This window comes from Cryptomeria japonica, chromosome 8 (assembly GCF_030272615.1).
Source record: "Cryptomeria japonica chromosome 8, Sugi_1.0, whole genome shotgun sequence".
Taxonomy (NCBI): Eukaryota; Viridiplantae; Streptophyta; class Pinopsida; order Cupressales; family Cupressaceae; genus Cryptomeria; species Cryptomeria japonica.
In genome coordinates this window covers 625,995,493-626,019,200 of record NC_081412.1, presented here as the reverse complement: position 1 = coordinate 626,019,200, position 23,708 = coordinate 625,995,493, and positions in this window count along the sequence as shown.

Below are 23,708 nucleotides of genomic sequence, written 5' to 3'. Positions count from 1 at the left end.
CACTAACAATATAGTGGAATATGAGGCGTTAACAACAGGATTACGCATTGTAGTTCAATGGAAGATCCAGGAACTTCGTGTTTTTGGGGACTCCCAACTTGTCATCTATCAAGCAACTGATGATTACCAAACAAAAGATGAAAAATTAATGCCTTATAAACAAATGATGGATGACCTGAAACAACACTTCACAAAGATAGACTTTGAGCAGATACCAAGAGAGCAGAATCGCGCCGCAGATGCCATGGCTACAATTGCTTCCCTGATTGATTTACCTCCAAATGAGACCCGCTATGAGTTCTTGGTGGATAACCTTTTGGTTCCTTCATATGAGATCATGCCTACTGAGACGATATGCGTTGTCGGTCCCGAATCCTAGTTATGTGGTTCCATTTTCACATACCTACGTGACAATACTCTACCTCCTAATCTATCAAATAACCAACGTCCCACTTTCATTCGCCAATCCTCTCGATATGTCATTTTAGCTGATATCCTATACCGGCGAGGTTTAGATGGCACTCTTCTTAGATGTTTAGAAAGTGGCAAAGCTCAGATTGCGTTACATGAAGTGCATGAAGGGATATGTGGTCCACATGCTAGTGGTCCTACCTTGGACAAGAAACTCATCAAGACTAGATATTATTGGCCCAATATGGAGAAAGACTCATATCAGTTTGTCAAGAAATGTAAGCAATGCCAAATTCATGGAGACCTCATACATGCTCCAGCACAAGAACTTCAACCACTTGCGTCTCCTTGGCCCTTTTGTCAATGGGGACTCGATCTCAAAGGCAAGATTCACCCTCCTTCTTCCAATGGTCATAAATTCATTATCATTGCCTCAGAGTATTTTACAAAATGGATTGAAGTCAGGCCTCTCACACAAGTCACAGGAAAACAGATTGCTACATTCATCCTCAACTATATCATTTGCCGATACGGTATTCCTATTTCTATTATCACTGATAATGGGCGTCCCTTCAAAAATCAGGATGCTTGTGAACTTTGTGACTGCTTCCATATTTCCCATCGTTTCTCCACACCATATTACCCCCAAGGTAATGGCCAAGCTGAGGCATCTAATAAAACAATCCTTAAAATCCTAAAGAAGATAGTCAACGACGCTGGTCGTAATTGGCATATCCAACTGAATCCTGCACTTTGGGCCTACCGCACAAGTGTCTGCACACCTACAGGAGCTACACCTTATTCACTTGTCTATGGCACTGAAGCCATCTTGCCTATTGAGGTCGAGCTACCCTCTTTACGGGTTTCTTTGCAAAACATCATCAGTGATGAAGACTATAGGGTCTCTTGCTTATAAGAGCTGGAACTATTGGATGAATGAAGACAAACTACTTTTAATCATCTCAAAGCTTACCAACAACAAATGAGTCGCAGCTACAATCACAAGGTCAAGCCTTGCACATTTGAGGTAGGAGATTTGGTCCTCAGAGAAAATCCTAAAAATCAACAAGATAGAGAGAAGAAGGGCAAGTTCGAACCAAATTGGCTTGGTCCCTACATTATTACAGTAGCATATGGATCTGGTGCATATCAGCTCTCAACTACAGAAGGTGAACCTTTGGAGGATCCTATCAACAGCATGCACCTTTGCCGGTTCTACACATAGATCTTCAGAGTATCCTAATTTCAAAAATACAGAAAAAAATCAAAAAAATTAAAAATACAAAAAAAAAATTATAAAACAAAAAAAAATCGTTACTTGGTGAAAACCTGGCAAACAGGTGCCTTGTGACACAAAAAAACATTGAAAAATAAAAAAAGTAAAGAGAAATAATTTCGTCCAATGGTGAAAACCACTTCGATGGCGCCCTGGGCAAGTACCATGGTGAAAACTAGGTCACCAGTGCATGCATAGAGACATTGCTCCTCCCTCCTTTAAGATTCACTTTCATCCTTTCACTTTGCACACACTCACAACCTATCCATCCATAATAAACTTACCCATTCCCATCATGACTTGTTATTGATCTACCCAAGATTGGTTAGACATTCATAATAAATCGCCCTTTTCAACTCCCTTTCCATCCATAATAAATCAGATCCTATCTGTGGCTAAGGAAAATCCTACGTCTAGTGATGGGTGTGGAACTGAGAACATCACATGTTTCAAGGAGTACAGTTTCTTCCAGTTTCTTCAGTCTATCCGCGCACAATCCGTAATAAAGCAACATTTGCATCATAAATCCGTAATAAAGTTCCATCTTCTCCGTAATAAAGTATCAGTTTCACGGATTCAGTCAGTTTCAGATGAGACACAACAGCAACAATGGGCTTCAATAAAATCAAATCTATCAATAGACTCAAACAACATATGGTTCAGTGTTACCTATCCTTTTTGTGAAAGTAAACATTGTGACCAAAATCAAATAAGACTTATACAAGTGACAAGAGACACTAAACTTGAGGACTACAATGGATATTGGTGTCGAGTCTTGGTTTTCTTTTGATTTTTATCTTTTGGTGACATGTCTTTTAGCTTTCCCGGGATGTCTTTGACTAGAGATTCTATCTCCAGGATGTCTTTGACTAGAAAGGCGAGGATGGGGTATCGTCACCTATTTGTATTTGCTGTTTGTGGATTGTCTCTTAGTAATGCTATGACTTGTCCAAGGATATGAGGACATTGTGAGTCTAGTATGAACTGGGGCATTCCTTGTTTGTGACTGTCTTATCTCTATGCAAACAGGTACAATGACTTTTTGGGTCGAACATATGCCTCGATTGTCATAACCTACTTGCCATAATAAAGCTCAATGATGATAATGCAGAAGAAGCTCTTTCACTTTCATATCTTCAATCTTTCATCCCCCTTTCTTGATTGACTTCCATTGTCCTTCTTGAGTCCGCATAGCCTGCTATCACATGACTGAGTATAATGACACACCAAAAACATTTGCATTTCATGTAGTTGCACCTGCATTACCACATATAAGCATTTCAAACATACATATAGATATCACATCCTGTACACAACACCTGTTAGCACAATTTACATTTGCATTATCATATTTATTTGCATTACATACATTCACATTTGCATTGGCATAACATATAAAAACATAAAAGAAAAAATACTGCATTACATCATATAAATATTTGCATCCATAGCATAAAACAAACATCACATAAGAACGTCTCATCATATAGGTACACATGCATATAGCTGCCACAAAGATGAATCATCTCATATATATAATCATAAAAGTGTCATGATACAATGATGTCAAAATCATATGGCTACAAAATCACCCGCAGGTGTCTACATCATCATACAAAATGGTACAATACTAATACATAGGGAGCCCTCTATGGTTATGATGAACTCCCTCCCTCAGAGCCGTCTGGCCTCGACAGAATCTGAGCCCTTCAAGGACCTGCCCCAGGATCATCCCTCCTGTCTCCTCTATCTGGTGGTGGTGGAGGACCCATAACCCCACCACTCGATGCCTGTCTCCTCCGGCTCCCTCCCATAGCTGTCGCTGTATGCGATGGTCTATGAAGCTCCTCGCCCGCTGATCCGCTGGCACTGCACCATAATAGAGATTTCGCTAGTAGGAAATCTCCTCCCCTACCCACAAGACATAAGCATATCCTGCCCCTGTGTCCTCCGCTGCCTGTCTCCCTACCCTCAGCGCTGTCTCAGCGTCTATATAACGCTGAATAGCCTGATCCCGCTCCCACTCAGTATCTCTGAGCCTCCTCTTGAGCTGATCCCTCTCCCTCTCCAACTCCTAGATCTCATCTGTCTGGCTCTAATAGATCTCCCTCAGCTCTATCAGCTCATCCTCCTCTGCGTCAGCCCCGTCCGCCTCTGCCTGTGGCTCCCCCTGTACGGGTGCCTACCCCTGTGCCTGTACCTGTATTGGTACTTGTCCCTTTCCCTATACCTGTACCTATCTGGGACCCTGTGCTGCTGGCACCTATAGCGACAAGCCACTGCGACCCCTCACCACCTGAGCCAGTCTCTCCTCACCACCCTCCCTCCGAGGTGCAACTCTCCTCTCTCCAACTGCTCCCCTCCTCCTCCGTCGGCCTCTACCCCCATCACCTCCACCATCATCATCATCCCCACCACCATCCCCATCTAATGGCTCTCTCAGATCCGTCAAGCGTGGGAATGGATGTTCTGCCTAGTATGCTGTGTACTCAGCATCCATGCCGGCATCCTCAATCTCTGGCCACATGTCTCAGGGTAGGGACATCATCTCTACCAGCTGTGTAACTGCCTGATCATATGACAATAAGGGCCCAAACTATGCCTGATCTCTGACAGTCCGTGCATACATGCCTGAGCCCCGTGGCATTCTCTGAATTCTGCCAAACTGCCAGCCAACCCTATCCACTAGCTGCCTCTCCAGCACATAGGGCGTCTGCCCAATCAGGTACCTACTTTGGAAAGTGTAAGGAATCTCAACTGCATCATCCTCCCACTGCTCACATCCCAGATATGGCCTCCATATGACCACATCAATATCATCTATCACCCGCCGCTAGTGCTCCAACCTGCCAATCCGTGGTTGTGACGTGATCATATCATACAAGTGCACAAAGCTGTGTCCATGTCCCCTGCCTCTGAAGTGTATCAGCCTCATCACTAGCAGATACTCATAAGCCCATACCTGCAGCAATGTCACCCCGTAGCCCAATCCCACTGATCCATGGTATACGAACTGATGCAGCTCATAATAGAGGTGTGCCAGCACACACGGTCCCCAAGCATATTTGGTGCGCTGCATCACCAGTATCTCCAGTGCTCCTCCTCAACCCACAACCAACCCCCGTGTTGCCCTATCCGGACACAGGAACCCACTGATCGCTCCTCCTACCACTACTAGCAGCACTAGCCCTGTGGCTGTCATAGTGTCCCATGCCACATGTCCAACCCTCATCTCCAGTCTTGGATCCTGAAACACTCATCTCAATGCCTCCTTGTCTCCATCTTGATCGTAGGGTATCAGCTCCCCATCAATCGGTATCTGCATAATCCTGTATACATCCTCCAGGGTGACTGTCATCTCACCCATCGGCAAATGAAATGTACAAGTCTCAGAGTGCCATCTCTCCGCCAGCGCAGTCAACAGTCCCATGTTCACCCAAAACTCAGGCACATACAGAACATGTCTCAGACCCATAGCCTCAATGGAAGCTCTGTCCTCGAATGTCAACTCTAGTTGCAACCTCTGAGTTGACGAGAATCTCTTCCGTGACTCTAGCATCGGCAAATACTCCTGCAGTCAAGCAAATCACTCATGTCAGTCATAGTGGCATTCCCTGTTTATCACAAAATGCTACTTTTTTTTTATCTAAATGCATATGGCATTCTACCCTAGTGACACTCACTGTTCATCACAAAGTGTTGCTTCTATCCTAGTGGTACTCCCTGTTCATCACAAAGTACTATGTGTGTGGCACTCCTTGTTCATCACAAAGTGTTACTCACATTTGCACTCACTATTCATCACAAAGTGCTGCTCATATTCTAGTACTCCCTGTTTATCACAAAGTACTCTATCTTGGTACTCACTATTCATCACAAAGTGCCTTGATCTATCCTCGTCTTCCCTAGAGGACCTGCTTGAGTGTATCCTCTCGGCAGCTTATCCAATCGACAGCGTATGTTCATCACAGAATTGCTGATTTGCCCTAGAAGATGCAACTTCACACTTTTTAAAACACAAATGCGCTTACCTGACATAAACGTGCTTAAAGACTGCACATACGTGCCTGAAAAACACAGACGTGCCTGACAAACACAGACATGCCTATGCTCTGCACAGATGCGCCTGGGTGACACAGACGTGCCTTCTTGGCATAGACGTGACTGACCATCACAAATGCGGCCGCATTTGGCACAGACACGGTTTCAAACGCAGACGCGCCTGCCACAAACACAGATGCACCTCGGGAGCACAGACGCATTTGGCACCAACACAGACGCGCCTGGACATTTTTGGACATTTTTTGGACCCTAGTCTAAGCGCATTTATTGCTATACCTACCATGCATTAATGACAAAATTAAATGCATCGAAGTACGAGGAGGTTTGGTGGTACTTACCAGCTCTCCTGCCTCTGCTGGCCTCTGAAATCGGCGAACGCAGTCGAATCTATGAATGAAGGCCATCGCTGCTGACTGCTGCTGCTCTTTTTTTTGCTCTGCAATCTGCTCTCGTGGATGTGTAGATGACAATGAGGATGTATTTTCCCCCCGTGGTCTATCTTATAGCCTACCCTAGCCCTCGCCCTCATTTCCCGATTCAGTCTTCATTATCCCGTGACTTTGTCACTTTATCTAGTCAGTCCATTCTAGCCTTCCTTTCTTATCGAGAGATTGTCTGCAATCTTTTCAGACATTTTCATCCAATTTCTCGAGGGGGCATATCATTCCCATCTTGGGGCAACTCTGTATCAGTTCATATTATCTTCTTTGAAACAACGCGACAAACCGCATTGTCTCAAAGAGGGGCAAAATGTAGACACCCAAAATTGTCGAGTCTAATTAAATAAATATTTTATTTATTTAATTATCTTAGCTTAATTCTTCTATTAATTAAATAAATCCTTATTTATTTAATTAATTCATTTATCCTCTTCTAGCCTTATTTCTCATTTAAATAAATACATTTATTTATTTAAATTATCCTTTTTCCTAAAATTAAATAAATATCTTATTTATTTAATTGATCCCACTTCTTCTATTAATTAAATAAATCTTTATTTATTTAATTAATTCATTAACCTTTTCTACCCATGACACATGTCATTCATCTCTTAATTCATACACTACCTACCTCTTTCATTATTTTATTATTTCTTTTACCTACCCTCTAATCATAGCCGACCTCCTTTTACACCTCTCAATCTTATCCCTCCATTTCATATAGTGTCTTCTATATAAGGAGATGCTTCCTTCATTATCAAACCCTAATCATGCATTCTAATGAATTTTATACACTTGACTACACTACGATCCTACTTGCAACCACATTCCATTCTTTGTTGAGTTCTTGTGCATATAAAATCTGAGAACAAATATATCAAGCAAGATCAATGGAGATAGGAAGAATGGAGATTCAAACCCTATTGGACATGTGATGGTATAATCTTTGTGATTTCATGTGATTTGCATTGTCTTAGGTAATCTTCATATGTTATGGTGGATCTTTGTTGTTGTTAGGCTAAGGTTTTGTGGTTGAATTCATTTAGCCTTTCAATATTGTTATTATTGTTATCCATTTTCACCACACACACACACACACACACACATATATATATAATTGTTTTTCTTAGAGTAGTCTATAGTGCTGATATATGTATATGTACACACACACACACACAGTGCTGATATATGTATATGTACATATACACATATGTACATATACATATATCAACACTATATATATATATATATATATATATATATATATATATATATATATATATATATATATATATATATATATATATATATATATGTCAATGACAAATGCTCAACATCGTAACATCTACAAACTTTTTGAAGAAACTGATAGATATAAAATTTTGTAAAAACATAAAATAAATGTACAAACCTAACATATATTTATGTATAGTAATTAATGTACGAATTTTAGATTTGATTAGGTACATAGCTTTGGAATGGATCTTACCTTCCACAGATTAGATTTGATTTGATTAGGTACATAGCCAAACAAAGAATATTTACTTTGCAGAGTGAAAGTATTGATGTTCAAAATATTTACAAACAAAATAATCTGTAAAAATAAACACTTACCTTGCAAACTAAAAGCATCGACAAACAAACTTTCGAAAGCAAGTTTATGTAGAGATTCTTACAATGTAATCACATAAAGAACATTCTGATATTTTCATTGAACCACAACTATGATTAACAATTCAAACATCTAAAACAAAACAATATTCTGCAAAGTCAAACTAAATGTTACTTATTAAACATGGTTGCAGAAAAGGGAAAATTAGATCTTTCCAACAATGCTTTCACAATAAAATTAAGTTTCCAAAGCCATACTCTATCAATAGACAATCTATAATCATAAGGAGCAAATTGTTCCAGGCAAAAATAATTTCATAGTCACTATCATATTCTGTCAACAGATAATCAATAAACATAACTAAGAGATTGTTCTAGGGAAGAATGATTACAGAGGTAGTAGTCCTTAAATCAAAAAAGTTCTCAATTAGAGATGCTAGTTTTTATGAGAAACATATGCTTTTTAAAAATATATATGTTAACATTGGTGAATGTATATATTGCAAAGTTTACTTTTTGTTCAAGGCATGAAGGGATCTAGTGTAAACTCAATATGGGTTGTTGTCGAGATAATACAAGATTCAACAGATCTTGGAAATTATACCCTTATGAGTGTGATGAGATGCCTTGATGGAATGATGTGGATATCTGTTAGCATATGTTCAATAATTTAAGAGATCTATGATATAGGAGTTTGGGGAGGTGGTAACCCAAGAGATTAGAAAATCAACTTGAGAGATACACCTTACAAAGGTTGTGAATAACTTGATGGAGTTCTAGTTTGCCCAACGCAGATTATAGTGAGTGCAGAAATAGGAAGTAATGAGGTGGTGATTAAAGTTTATAGTTCTAGAAGACAACTGATGTTGTCCAAACTATTGAGGTTGGTGGAAGAAGAGGAACTCGATGTGTAGAGTGCCTCAACGTTTGGTGGGGGTGAAAAAGTTTGGCACACCATCCACCTTAAGGTTAGGCAAAATGATAAACTTTGATGAACTTAATACAAGTTTGATGCTAAAAAAATAACGATAACTATGGTAAAATTTGTGGTTACAGATGATGAAAGTAAGGAGCAGTCTGGACACTGCACTTTTGTATGGTTCTAAGCACTTATATGGTTTTGGGAAATAAAAATTTCTCTTTAAATTGATTGTCTCTGAATTGTGTAAAAAATAGATTTATAAAATTATTAGTAACTTTTCAAAGTCTTCTAAAGTGCTTCCTCAAGATTGGCAAGTTGAAAAAACTTTCACTAGGTAGACCCCTGGTTATTTTTTGTTAGCTGGTCTATTTGTTGCATACTCTCATTCCTCGTGAGACCTTTGGTTTTAGTTGTATGACTGCTCTCCCATTTTACGTAACGAGAACTTAATTTTTAAGTGAAGCATTCTATCTTTCTTTGTATCTATGTTTAGTCGGGTATAATATTTATTATTGTAATGTGAAATAAAAATAAATGTACATAGCATTATTTGTATTATTTATTATTTATTAAGTTTGGCACACTCTCCACCTTCAGGTTAGGCAAAATGATAAACTTTGATGAACTTAATACAAGTTTGATGCTAAAAAAATAATGATAACTGTGGTAAAATTTATGGTTACAGATGATGAAAGTAAGGAGCAGTTTGGACATTGCACTTCTGTATGGTTCTAAGCATTATTTATTAAATTTGTATTTTTTTAAATGTAACAATATTATATATATATATATATACATACATGACTATATATATATGCGTACATGTGTGTATTTATATAGATGTATACATGCCTATACATACACGTATATATATATATATATATATATATATATATATATATATATATACACACATGTGTATATGTACATATAATACCTCTCAAAGTGAACAGGTGTCATGTGTATATATATATATATATATATACATGCATATATATGCATACATGTGTGTATTTATATAGATGTATACATGCCTACACACACACACACACAAACACACACACACACACACACACACACATATATATATATATGCACATGTGTAATGTACATAGAAGACCTGTCAAAGTGTACAAGTGTCTTGCAGACTGAAAGTAGTCAAGTCCACAAACAGTTAAACAACATAAACAAAGTAACAACCCTACAAGCACACCACATGAAAAAAATAAGCACACTATAAAACAATGCATTACAAATTTAAAAAACTTCAAAATAAACACCCAACATTCCGCGAAAATTTGCACAGCAAGATGTTTTCGAGAACAACAAAACAAATTACATTTTAGGGTTCCAAGCGGCCATAAAGAACATCAACATTCATGTAGACCATTGCAAACAAAAACATTAAAGAAAATTAAAAAATATGAACCTTAAACTATTGATGCTGATTAAAACTTAAATCAATAAATACCTGCAAAATCCAAAGCCAAACTAAAATCCTTTTAACCTACAACACAATTTAATCTACAACATAATGCCCAAAACCTAAATACCTGTCAAAGTGAACAGGTGCCTTGCAGACTGAAAGTAATCACGCCCACAAACAGTTAAACAAAATAAACAAAGTAACAACCTTACAAGCACACCATGGGAAAAAATAAGGACACTATAAAATAATGCATTACAAATTTAAAAAACTTTAAAATAAATTAAACAAGTACCTCACAAAGTAAAACCATTCACGTTGAGAAGCTCAGAAACAAGCCCAACAAAACAGTCCACATTCGTGCACACCGTCGGGGACGAAAACATTAAAGCAAATTAAGAAATATCGTATTCAAAATAGAACCTTAAACTATTGATGCTGATTAAAACTTAAATGAATAAATATCTGCAAACTACAAAACCCAACTAAAACCCTTTTAACCTACAACAAAAAGCACACAAACCGAAAGTATTTCGTAAACCATTGCTTAAACCCAACTCAATATTAATCTACAAAAAAAGCCTTTTAACCCACAACACAATACAAAAAACATAAATACCCATGCCTTGCAAACTGAAAGTAGTCACGTCCACAAAGAGTTAAATAACATAAACAAAGTATCAACCCTGCAAGCACACCACCAGAAAAAATAAGCACACTATAAAAAAATGAATTACAAATTTAAAAAACTTTAAAATAAAATAAACACTTACCTTGCAAACTAAAACCATTCCAACGTGAAGCTTAGAAACAAGCCCAACAAAACACTCAGAGCCAGAAAACAACCTAACTCGACGACTATATCCAATGTTATGTGAAAATTGGACGATTATACCTGTGCCTTGCAGACTGAAAGTAGTCACGTCCATAAACAGTTAAACAAAAACAAAGTAAACAACCCTGCAAGCACACGATGAGAAAAAATAAGCACACTATAAAACAATGCATTATAAATTTAAAAAACTTTAAAATAAAAGAAATACTTACCTTGCAAAGTAAAACTATTCACGACGTGAAGCTCAGAAACAAGCCCAACAAAATAGCCACAACTAGAAGAAAACCTAACTCGATGACTATATCCAACGTTATGTGAAAATTTGCAGAGCAAAATATTTGTGAGAACAACAAAACAAATTACATTTTATGGTTCCAAGCAGCCATAAAGAACGTCAACATTCGTGCACACCCTCAGGGATGAAAACATTAAAGATAGCGTCGCTTTGAAAAAAGAGTGCACACACGGACGCCACCGCAAGCGCACATCTGACGATGAAAAAGGAAACCGTAGGGACACGTCACCATGTGGGCTAAAACGCTAGCCAAAGAAAACGTTAGCACGAGGGGGGAAAACACCGATGGCAAGACATTCTAGTGGTAGCTAGAATGTCTTGCATTTTGTAGGCGGGATTCTCCCACTAAAAACCTATCCGCTTAAAAATAGAGTTGGATTTTTTAGAAATAGTTTAAAGCTGGTCATTCTATGATGCACTTCAGCTTAAAAAATTAAACTCTTAAATTTAAGTAAGTTGGCTGTAAATAAATTTAGTTTTCCCATATTGACAAGTGGTATAAAATATTCTTAAGCTGGTGGGGCAATTTTTAGCCCCACCCCATTTTCATTGCTTAAAATTACATGCCTAAAATGTAGGGCTCCTATTTTTTGGGAAAAGATACCAAATAATCCCATAGCACAAAATAATTTCTTCATGGACCACCTATTCCTTAAAAATAAAGCTTAAGCTCCCTTCGTGGGATCCCTATCTAAGCATAGTTTATTCCAGTTAATTATGTAGGTAGTGTATACACCTAAAAATGGTCTGAAGATAATTAATTAAATAAGCAATTATTTAATTAATCTCCCTTCCCAATTTAATTGAATTCACTAAGCAATTTGATTAAATTTCCCTTTTCATCTGCTTATTAATAAATCTAAGGATTTATTAAATAGGTTCATTTCATTTCACCCCTTTAATTAATTAATTCAAATTAATTAATTCCCTCCATCCAAATTCATTTCTTCTAAATCCATAATTAATTAAAACAAATCAAATCCATGAGTTGTTGAAATTAATTAGCCTTTTCAATATTTGAATTTTTAAATTCAAATTCTCCTAACTTCTACCACTCCTAAACCTAACCATTCCTAAACCTAACCCATTCTACCTACCACCATGTCCCCTTTCATCCAACATCTTCTAGAACCTTTGTGACACTTGTCACTAAGTATCTCCTTCCATCCAACATCTTCTAGAAGCCTCTTGACACTTGTCACCATAGAGATGACAGATGTTCCCTTTAATCCAACCCCTTTGCCATCCTCCTCCAATTTAACCATTGATATCTTCAGATGAATCTCAACCATTGATTCATGCCAACTCACCCCTAACCTTGGGAAATCCTATAAATAGACCTCATTTTGAGGAATAATGGTACCAATTTCATATCATTCTTGCATATCATTTGATCCCATCTCATTTACATTCAAGCATTGTTACTATAGGCATCTAGCTTCTAGTTTATCATTTCAAGCATTGTTATCATGCTCATTTTAGCTTAAATCTTAGCTTAATTTGCTTATAATGTAGCTTAAATCATGCTATTCTTGCTAGATCATGCATTTGCATCATTCAAATCCTCCATCTAAGTGTAGTCAAGTCACTGGAATATGCATAATCAGATCTGAGAGCATTTTCATACATTTACTAGGAGGCAATAAGTCGATTAGCTATGGTTTTACATTTCATTGTTTTAATTCACTAATCATTGCTTGTAATGACTTATTGAGTGCATTGTGTTTGCAGGTATAGGTACAATTCATAGAGCACGACATTTTGGTGCCCACCGTGGGGTAGAAATCATCATGTTCGACCTCTCAAGCTTCAACAAACATCTATCTCTGCCGGACCTGAATCAGAATTTCGTACTAGTTGATTTTCCAACTCATACGAACTAACTTTTAGTCTGGTACGAAACTTCATCCTGACTCGTACAAGCCTCTTTTCCTTGTCATACTAGAGCTAAATGCATGTCGTACGAATTTCAATGTTGCAAATTCTTTACTCGTACTAGCTCATCCTGACTCGTACGAGCTTCATTTCATTATTGTACGAGAGCTAAATTTGTGTCGTATGAATTTCTAGCTACAAAATCCTATGTCGTACGAGTTCATTTTGGTCTCTGTGTGAAATCTAAAGTTCTGTTGTACTAACTGGAAATCTATGTTGTACAACTCTCTACCTCTGTGTTTTTCCACAAACTGCAAGTTAGAATTTTCAGGTTTGTCTATACGTTGGTAATTTGCATCTTTGAAGGCCTTCTGGTCATTTTCAGCCCTTGAAAGTGTTTCTCTTTCAAAATCTCATCTACAACTCTTGGAGACCTTTCCAACGAGTTAAACGGTTCATGATTTCGAGTCCCGAGTAGAAAGTTATGCCTATTTGAAGTTAGGATAAAATTTCATATAGTTTTTTTTGAAAATTTTGTAGTTCGGATCACTAATGCTAATCTTGTCCTGTCTGTGAGATTTTTGGCAGCCTAACTCTTTTCTGCAAGATGCTTGTCAAAGATACGCTTGTCAAAGATAAATTCAAAACACAATCATGACTACTAATGGATCTATTTTGTAGGTTGACTAAGGATTCAACAAAAACTTTGTGTATTCTTTAAGATTTTTAGGCACACTTCAATTTGGGCTTAAAGAAATGAACAATCATGTCTTATGTGCTTGTGATGATAAGTGAGTATGCTCTCACCTTTCTTAGGTGATAAAAAATCTAGACTCATCTTTTTTGCTTTCATTAGTGCATCTCTTTAGCAGGCCTGCCCTACCGAGGAGTTATTAACTCTTAGCCCTTAAGGCCGGTGAGAGGGGAACGACCTAAGTGGGAATGGCTAATGCCAAGTAATCCAACCCAGTATAAAATAAATGTGTTTTTGATGAAAATCAAAGCAACGACAGTGCTCGGGAATAGCTCTCCTCCGTACCTTCGGATATATCAAACCTTGGTTTTCAAGGCTAAGAGACCTCTTAATTGGGTTTATACCTCAACACACCAAACGGATCCCTTACTAGTGCCCGTTAAAATAGAAGCTACCCGATTCACCTTTGAAAGGGTGATAATCTTTGTGCAAGAGAGATAGTAACTCTCCCAAGACACTTGCCATATCATTCCCCCATTAGCGTTTAGAGTTAGATAATACGATGTTGAGAATCCATTACGTGAGACTCAGCGGCTATATTCTGATTAGCTATTGGGTGTGTACCTAAGTCAGCAAGCAAAATTTTTCATTCTCATCCAACTTCCTTAGGATTTAGCTTGATTGGAGTCATTTATCACATCATGTGTTTGTTGTGTATTCATCCCTAAATGAGAAAATCAGACACCTAAAAACTAGAAAACATCAACAAAACATCATCAGAATTCAAAGGTCAAAATCAGCAAAACAAACACTTTTTACCATTCTCTGCAACCTGTCGTATGAGCTTTAATTCTCTGTAGAATGAGTCATAATCTCTGTCAGACGAGTTAACTTGCATAAAATCATTTGTACTGCTATCTACTATCCTGTGTTGTACGAGTCATCTATTTTGTCGTATGGTCTATAATCCCAAGTCGTACGAGTTGCTACTGTTTATATTGAAAAACTCTGTTATGTCGTATGGCTCTATATCTTGTGTCATCCTAAGCTGAATCTTATGTCGTACAAAACTCTGCATCTGTCAGTCTAGAGATGTGTCCTGCATGCCCGTTTTAGATTTATCATTTCTGCCTGATCAATTTGCAATAAGCATAGACACCTGTTATTTGTCGTGCTTAGATTGTTTGCTTGGTTTGCTTGTTCAAGTTATCACCTGTCAAAATCAGACTCTAGAACATATACACCTCAAGATTTTCAAAGTGCTCACCCCCAACAAGTTCAAGATCTAAACATCTCAAAGTGCATTATCACCCTCTTTGATAAATTGATCACTCAAACATAGTTTCTCATCAGGATCTATCATCCTTTATCATGAAACTGAAATGTTTGGTCAGGATAACCTTCTCCCACATCGTAGGATAGATCATTCCTACTGGACTTGGTTCTTATCAAATCGCCACCATTACACTCCTAAACTGAAGATCAAAAAACTTGCAAACCTTTAAACACTTGAATTCTCTTTTAGTGTCATATCACTCTATGGCCTTGAAATTGACTATTGATCACTTACCCAAAACAATTTTTACACAATCAAACCCCTAAAATGGAAACAAAAACATTTGAAATAACTGAAGATCATATCAACATGACATACCAAAGCAAAACACACATGACAAACCAACATATCAGAGAAATCAAACAAGTTCAAAATCAAAATCCAACTATGTTAAAAACTCATAAGGATTCAAACACATCTCAAAAGAAAAGTGGCTCTTTTATGCACCTCTTAAAGAGATCCCTAAAGGATTTGGCTAAAGAAGATCAAAATTGGTCACCCATTTCTAACAATGATCCATCCACCCATAAGAAAATTGACTTTCCAAAGGCATCTATTCCTACACCTCCTGAAAGCTTGCAAGAACCTTCCATAGCATACTTGCCAAATAATGCATCCAAAGCTAAAGTTCCCCAAGCGATATCCATAATGACCATCAAGCCCATTTCAGGGGATCCTATTCAAAGCTCATCTCCTTCATATCCAAGCATTGATTCCTTGCAGCATCCCCATAGCGCTTCCTTGCAAATTGAAGTCCTCATTTATAGAACGCTTGTTAAACGTGTCTTGATAGATGGGGGAGCTAGCTTGAACATTTTCTCTATGAATCTTGTCTGTGCTCTAGGCTATTCAGAAGATGCAGTTGATCCCTAGAAAAGGATAAAAATCAAAGCATTTGGTCAAGAAGAGCATTCATCTAAAGGAATGGTGATATTACCCATCATAGTGGGACCCTTGCCAAAAGATACAGCATACCAAGTTTTAGACTTGGACTTACCATATAACATACTCTTGGGAGGATCATGGATACAGGATATACAGGCTATTACATCAACATGTCATCAATGCTTAAAGTTTCCCTATGATGGGCAGGAAATCACAATATCAGCAGACTTAAATCCATTGCAGTATGGTAATAATCTAAAATCAACTCAAGAGATCGTTGTTCCATATAACAGAGAGGTAGCACCTTCAAGCACACAATTCAAGGAACAATCATTTGCATCAATTTTGTCAAACATGGAAGAACAAATGTAGCTAAAAGATTGAGGGAATAGAGAATATTTGATATCATGGAAAAACAAACAAGAGCAATTTCAAATTGAAAGGGAAGAAGAAGCAGATATAGTAGTTGATGTAGTTCATACGTATGCAGAACAAACATTAGGAACTAGCCTACTTGAATCAGAATCACATTCAACTGACATGGACTTAACCGAGGATGATCAGGATTTTCTTATACGTGGTCATTCTGACAAGAGTACTGTTCTAGACATAGAAATACATAGAAAGCCTTGATATCTCTATCATGATCCCCAATATCTTGGAAATTATTCAACCTGACGATCCTTTATCCTTAAGCTATCCTGAACCTATGGACTGGGAAAATGAAGGACATACTGACATTGATACCTTACCTAATGACCATGCCATATCCTTATATCTTGATGAAATCAAACCCGCAACAACTTTCACCAGGGATTTCGCTAACATATCTTCAAGTCAAATGGATGTCAAATCTCCTAGTCGCAAAAATGAAAATCAAGAAAACAATATCAGGTCTAATGCTGAAAACCATTTATTAGCAACATTAGTCCAGGAAAAAGTAAAAATAAAGGACGCATCTAACGGTGAAAACCTCCTTGAGGCACCGAAAGATGGGATATTTGATATCTTACCTATGTGTTATCAAGAGAAGTCATCTATCCTAATGGAATCAGCAGAGGCAGTTATCATTGACACAATTGATCTACATCCAGGAATTTCTTTATCAGAACTAGCAAGGCAAAAATATTTTGAATCCTTCGAAAGATGGCAAGTCAATTTTACCTGTTCATATATAGATGTTCCAGGGTTCGATCCATATCTTACAACACATCACCCGAATATCAGTCCAGGAACAAGCATCACTAAAGGAACACAACATAAGTTAGAATCAGGCATTCTATTTATCAAAATGGCTGTAGAATGGAACATTAAACAACTTCAAGTCTTTGGAGACTCTCAGCTTGTCATTAATCAAATCAATGATGACTATCAAATAAAAGATGACAAACTCATGCCTTACAAAAAGATGGTGGATGATTTCAAGAAGTACTTTGTTGAAATCACTTTTGAGCAGATTCCTAGAAATGATAATAAAGCAACAGACGCCATGGCTACACTTGCTTCTCTACTGCAGACACAAGAAAACCAACAACATTATGAATTCCTCATTGAAGAGTTATTTCAACCCACCTTTAATTGTCTTGATTCCCAAACCATTTGTCAACTTATTGGACATAATTCCTCTCACTATGGCCAAACCTACACATACCTGAAAGATAATATCTTATCTCCTGACTTATCAAAAAACCAAAAGAGAAACTTTATTCGTCAATCCTCTCATTTTACTCTTGTCGCGGATACCTTGTTTAAACGAGGTCTAGATGGTACTCTCTTAAGATGTCTTGAATAAGAAGAATCCGAGAAGGACTTACGTGAAGTCCATAATGACATTTGTGGCACTCATACAAGTGGTCTTACCCTTTTGAAAAAACTCATACGCTTTGGCTATTATTGGCCGACTATGGAACGAGATTCTTTTAAGATAGCAAGAACATGCAAACAATGTCAAATCCATGGGAACTTGATCCATGTACAATCACAAGAACTACATGCTTTAGCAACATCTTGGCCTTTTTGTCAATGGGGACTTGATCTAGTAGGAAAGATAAATCCTTCCTCATCTAATGGACACAAATTCATTCTTGTAGCTACTGAATATTTCACAAAATGGATTGAAGCGGTACCTCTCATAAACATCACAGGAAAACAAATTGCTGCATTTATCTTGAATTACATCATCTGTCGCTATGGAATACCAATGACCATTATCATTGATAATGGGTGACCATTCAAGAATCAGGATATACAAGATCTATCTTAGAAGTTCAAAATCCAACACAGATTCTCCACACCATATTATTCATAGGGAAATGGGCAGGCAAAAGCATCTATCAAAACTATTCTGAAAAATCCTCAAAAAGACAGTGAATGATGTTGGGAAATTTTGGCATATCCAATTAAACCCTTCTCTATGGGCCTACCGCACTAGTATCCGCACACCGATAGGTGCCACACCTTTCTCTCTTGTATATGGATCAAAAGCCATATTGCCATTCGAAGTAGATATACCCTCTCTACGTGTATCACTAAAAGGTCTCATCCTAGATGAAGAACAAAGAGTATCTATACTACAAGAGTTAGAACTGATACATGAACGCAGACAGAATGCCTTTTATCATCTAAAGGCATATCAACAAAGAATGTGTCGGAGCTATAATCATAAGGTCAAACCACAAATATTTCAAGTTGGAGAACTAGTGCTAAAGGAAAATCCACGCAACCAGGCAGATTGAGAAAAGAAAGGAAAATTTGAACCAAATTGGTTAGGTCCGTTTGTGGTCACAACACTATTTGGATCAGGAGCATATCAGCTATCAACACAGGACAAAGATCAACTTGAGGAACCCATCAATAGCATGCACTTGAAGAAATTCTATGTCTGAAAAATCATAAAAAAGCAAAAAAAGTGAAAAATAAAAAATAAAAAATAGTGAAAAATCAAAAAAATCAAAAAAAGGGAAAAAGCAGAAAAATCCTAAAAAATGAAAAAGCAAAATCTAAAAAAAGAAAATCAAATATCAGAATAAGTACAATAAAAACAGATGGTGAAAACTTGGCAAATAGGCGCTATCTGTCTGCTAGCTCTTCCATCTATTAGTTCATGCATTTTTCGCTTGTATTCATCCTTCATCAGCACTGATCATCATGAAGCTTTTGTACATATGCAGACATCCTAGGTGGCTTCTTACCATGGTTTGGATCATTGGATATATCATTACGAATTTGTTTCTAGGCTTGTGGTAAAATCCTACACCTAGCTGGGGGCAAAACTCTTGATCATTCTGAGCTTAATCTTATAGGTAGAACAAACAATTAGACAACTCTTATTAAGCGAAAACTGAGACACATCCAAAATTGAACACAAGATCAAACTATCAACTATCAAGCTATCACGAAGTCAATCTAAGAACATCACACACTTTTCAGTGGATAATATCTTTTTAGATAATGATTGTAACATGATTGTTCAACTTTTCTATATTTATTTTCACTATCATGATTTCTGAGTGCCTCCAAGATGTCTTTGACTAGAGAAACAAGGAAGAAACATGATATTTTTCTTTGCTGCTATCTGAAAATTAATCATTAATATGTGCAAATTTGTCTCGGGACATGATCATCAGAATATCATTGAAGACATTTTCGATTTGCGTATTGAAATGATTAATACTACCTATTTTACGCAAACGACACTCAGGTCATCTCAGTTCAATTATACCTCGATGCTTGTGCTAACTTGCTATATCAAAATCCAAGAAAGAAGTGCTCAGGTCATCATGGTTTAATTATACCATCGATTTTTGCACTCACTTCCCATATTTCAAAAGCCCAATGATGACAATAAGCAATAATCCAGTGACTGGTCTGGTCATAGTTTTCATTCCATTGCATTTCATTTGCATTGTAGCTTGCATTTCATTCTTGCATGGGATCCTAAAGGCTCCTTTTATCCAAGGTTAAATCTATCATAGGAATCATCAAAGTATCATCACAAGTGTATACACAATCAGAATGATGACTCATCTCTCTCATGATATTATCGACCTAGCCCAAATCTTATGCTATCTCTCTCAACAAAATCAACAATCAACATATCCAAATATTTCTACATCTTGATATCAATAAAATGTCAGTTTGTTATCTAATCAACCTTATCAAATCAAATCAATCAACCAAACCTAATCGATCCTATCATGTCTTATACAAGATGTATCCTTCCTGAAACCAAATGTTATGATCATGTCTTATATAGGATGTATCCTTCCTGAAACCAAATGCTTTGATCATCATTGTCTTATACAGGATGAATCCTTCCTGAAACCAGACTGAATCTTGATCTTATCAATGTAATCAATCAAGATTTTTCAATCTTACCAATCTAAGAAATCAAGCTAATTGAAGAACTCACATTTTCATCAAAACATAGTTGCAGAAATCAAATCAAATCTATCGGGATATCAATCTTGCAAAAACTCCAAAGATCAATTATCTCAATTGATCTCTCGAGGGGGCATCATCGTACCGAAATTCAGCAATCAAGAGCTGGGGCATCCTATCAAATCAATACCATCATCAAAATGAGATTATTCTTTGAATCAACGCGTCATCACGCCTCGCTTCAAAGAGGGGCAAAATGTATACACCTAAAAATGGTCTGAAGATAATTAATTAAGTAAGCAATTATTTAATTAATCTTCCTTCCCAATTTAATTGAATTCATGAAGCAATTTGATTAAATTCCCCTTTTCATCTACTTATTAATAAATCTAAGGATTTATTAAATAGGTTCATTTCATTTCACCCCTTTAATTAATTAATTCAAATTAATTAATTCCCTCCATCCAAATTTATTTCTTCTAAATCCATAATTAATTAAAATAAATCAAATCCATGAGTTGTTGAAATTAATTAGCCTTTTCAATATTTGAATTTTTAAATTCAAATTCTCCTAACTTCTACCACTCCTAAACCTAACCATTCCTAAACCTAACCCATTCTACCTACCACCATGTCCCCTTTCATCCAACATCTTCTAGAACCTTTGTGACACTTGTCACTAAGTATGTCCTTCCATCCAACATCTTCTAGAAGCCTCTTGACACTTGTCACCATAGAGATGACAGATGTTCCCTTTAATCCAACCCCTTTGCCATCCTCCTCCAATTTAACCATTGATATCTTCAGATGAATCTCAACCGTTGATTCATGCCAACTCACCCCTAACCTTGGGAAATCCTATAAATAGACCTCATTTTGAGCAATAATGGTACCAATTTCATATCATTCTTGCATATCATTTGATCCCATCTCATTTACATTCAAGCATTGTTACTATAGACATCTAGCTTCTAGTTTATCATTTCAAGCATTGTTATCATGCTCATTTTAGCTTAAATCTTAGCTTAATTTGCTTATAATGTAGCTTAAATCATGCTATTCTTGCTAGATCATGCATTTGCATCATTCAAATCCTCCATCTAAGTGTAGTCAAGTCACTGGAATATGCATAATCAGATCTGAGAGCATTTTCATACATTTACTAGGAGGCAATAAGTCGATTAGCTATGGTTTTACATTTCATTGTTTTAATTCACTAATCATTGCTTGTAATGACTTATTGAGTGCATTGTGTTTGCAGGTACAGGTACAATTCATAGAGCATGATAGGTAGGATAAGCTTGCATGGGTAGGTGAGTTGGCTTGGGCCGTGGGTTTGCTCTCCATTGGTCTTGGGTTGAACTCCCCTCCTGGGTCACGGGGATACCCCTGATTATAAAAAAAAATTAAAAATTATGTAAGTAGGATAAAAGACTACACCATATGGAAAACAATAATATTTTTATATTTGAAATCTTTTAATATAAAATATCTATTAAACTTAAATAGTTTTTGTTTTAAAATAACAAGTAATTAAAATAATATATCATATTCTAAATTTTAATAAAACTATTGAAATTTAAAGTAGTCTTTGTTTCTTAGGATTTGATGGTTTCTCTTTGGGATTATATTGCTCTAGTCCCTAAAACTCAAGAGCCCCTAAGGCTTACAGATTTTAGACATACTAGTTTGTGCAATACTGTCTATAAGATTTTCTCTAAAATTGCGTTGAATAGGATTAAGCCTTTCATAGATGGTTTCATCAACTATAAGAAAAAGGAGTTTGTTCCTAATGGGTAGATTCTTGATGTTGTGGTTACCACACATGAAATTATTCATTCTATGCATAGGAACCATCAGTCGAGGATGGCCCTCAAGTTTGACATTTCTAAGGCATACGACAGAGTTAATTGGGACTTTCTTTTTAAAGTCCTAATAAAATTTGGTTTTGGAGGCAAACTAATTAGCTTAATTAGGGAGTGTGTCACCACTGTGAGGTATTCCGTGTTGGTCAATAGAGTATCTTGGGGATCTTTTGGAGAGGCTAGACGCAAGGGGATCCCTTTCTCCTTACTTGTTCATTATTCTAGCCGAGGTTTTGGGGAGAATTTTTTTAAATCTTATGAGCAAGAGAAAAATACAAAGGAGTTAAGCCCGCTTCTTCCCTATTGTCAGCTATTATGTAGCAATTTGTTGATGATACCATCTTGTTTGGTATGACTTTAGTGGTCAAGGTGAGGGGATGGAAGGATTTCCTCAACCAGTGTGTGAAAGCCTTAGGAAAAAACATAAATTACAACAAAAGCAATATTTATTTCTTCAATATTTTGGTGAAACTATAAGATAAAATCGGGGCTATTCTTGGATGTCAGAGTGCTGCCCTACCTAGGGTCTACTTGGGGTTGCCCCTCACAGTTAAAGAAGTCCCTAACACCTTTTGGAACATAGTCTTAGAAAGGATCCAAAGGAAGTTAGCTGGTTGAAAGGGCAAGCTCCTTAGTAGTATGGGAAAACTTCTGCTCCTAGCTACCTCTTTGCAAGGCATTCCTATCTATTTCCTCTCCTTGTTCAATATTTTGGGTTCCATGGCAGAAAAACTTGAAAGGATTCATAAGACTTTTTTATGGACTAGTATGGAGGAAAAGAAAAGAATGGCCTTGGTCATTTGGGACAAGGTTTGTTGTCCTAAATATATGGGGGGCTTGAGAACTAGAAAAATTCCTTTTCTTAACAAGGCATTCATGATGAAAATTGGATGGAAGTAGACCCTTCATAATGTAGATTGTTGTGCAACATAATGAGTGTCAAGTATCTTAACCATGAGAAGTTCTACAGTGTTCTTCCAACTCAAGGGTTCCTAAGTGGTTCCAAGATCGGGAATAATATCCTCAAATGAAAAAACATCATTCAATCTGGATTGTTGTGGCAAATTGGGAATGAAGGCAATATCCGTTTTTAGGAGAACACCTAGTTGGGGGATAAACCCTTAATTCTACATCATTCCTTTAAGAAAATTTGTAATTGTGAAAAGGTGCTCTTTGGACATTGGGTCTTGAACTACATCTCACCTCCTAAATCTTGAAAAGATATCTCACAATTATACCATCATCAACCTCATTTGCTGCATGAGGCTTCGAAGCTGCAAAATCTACTAAAGCATACTAGAATTCCCCTCTTCCACAAAGAGGACAAATTTATATGGAAATTGAACCCTGGATGTGGTTTCACTGCCAAGTCTACATATCTTTCTCTCCTTAAGG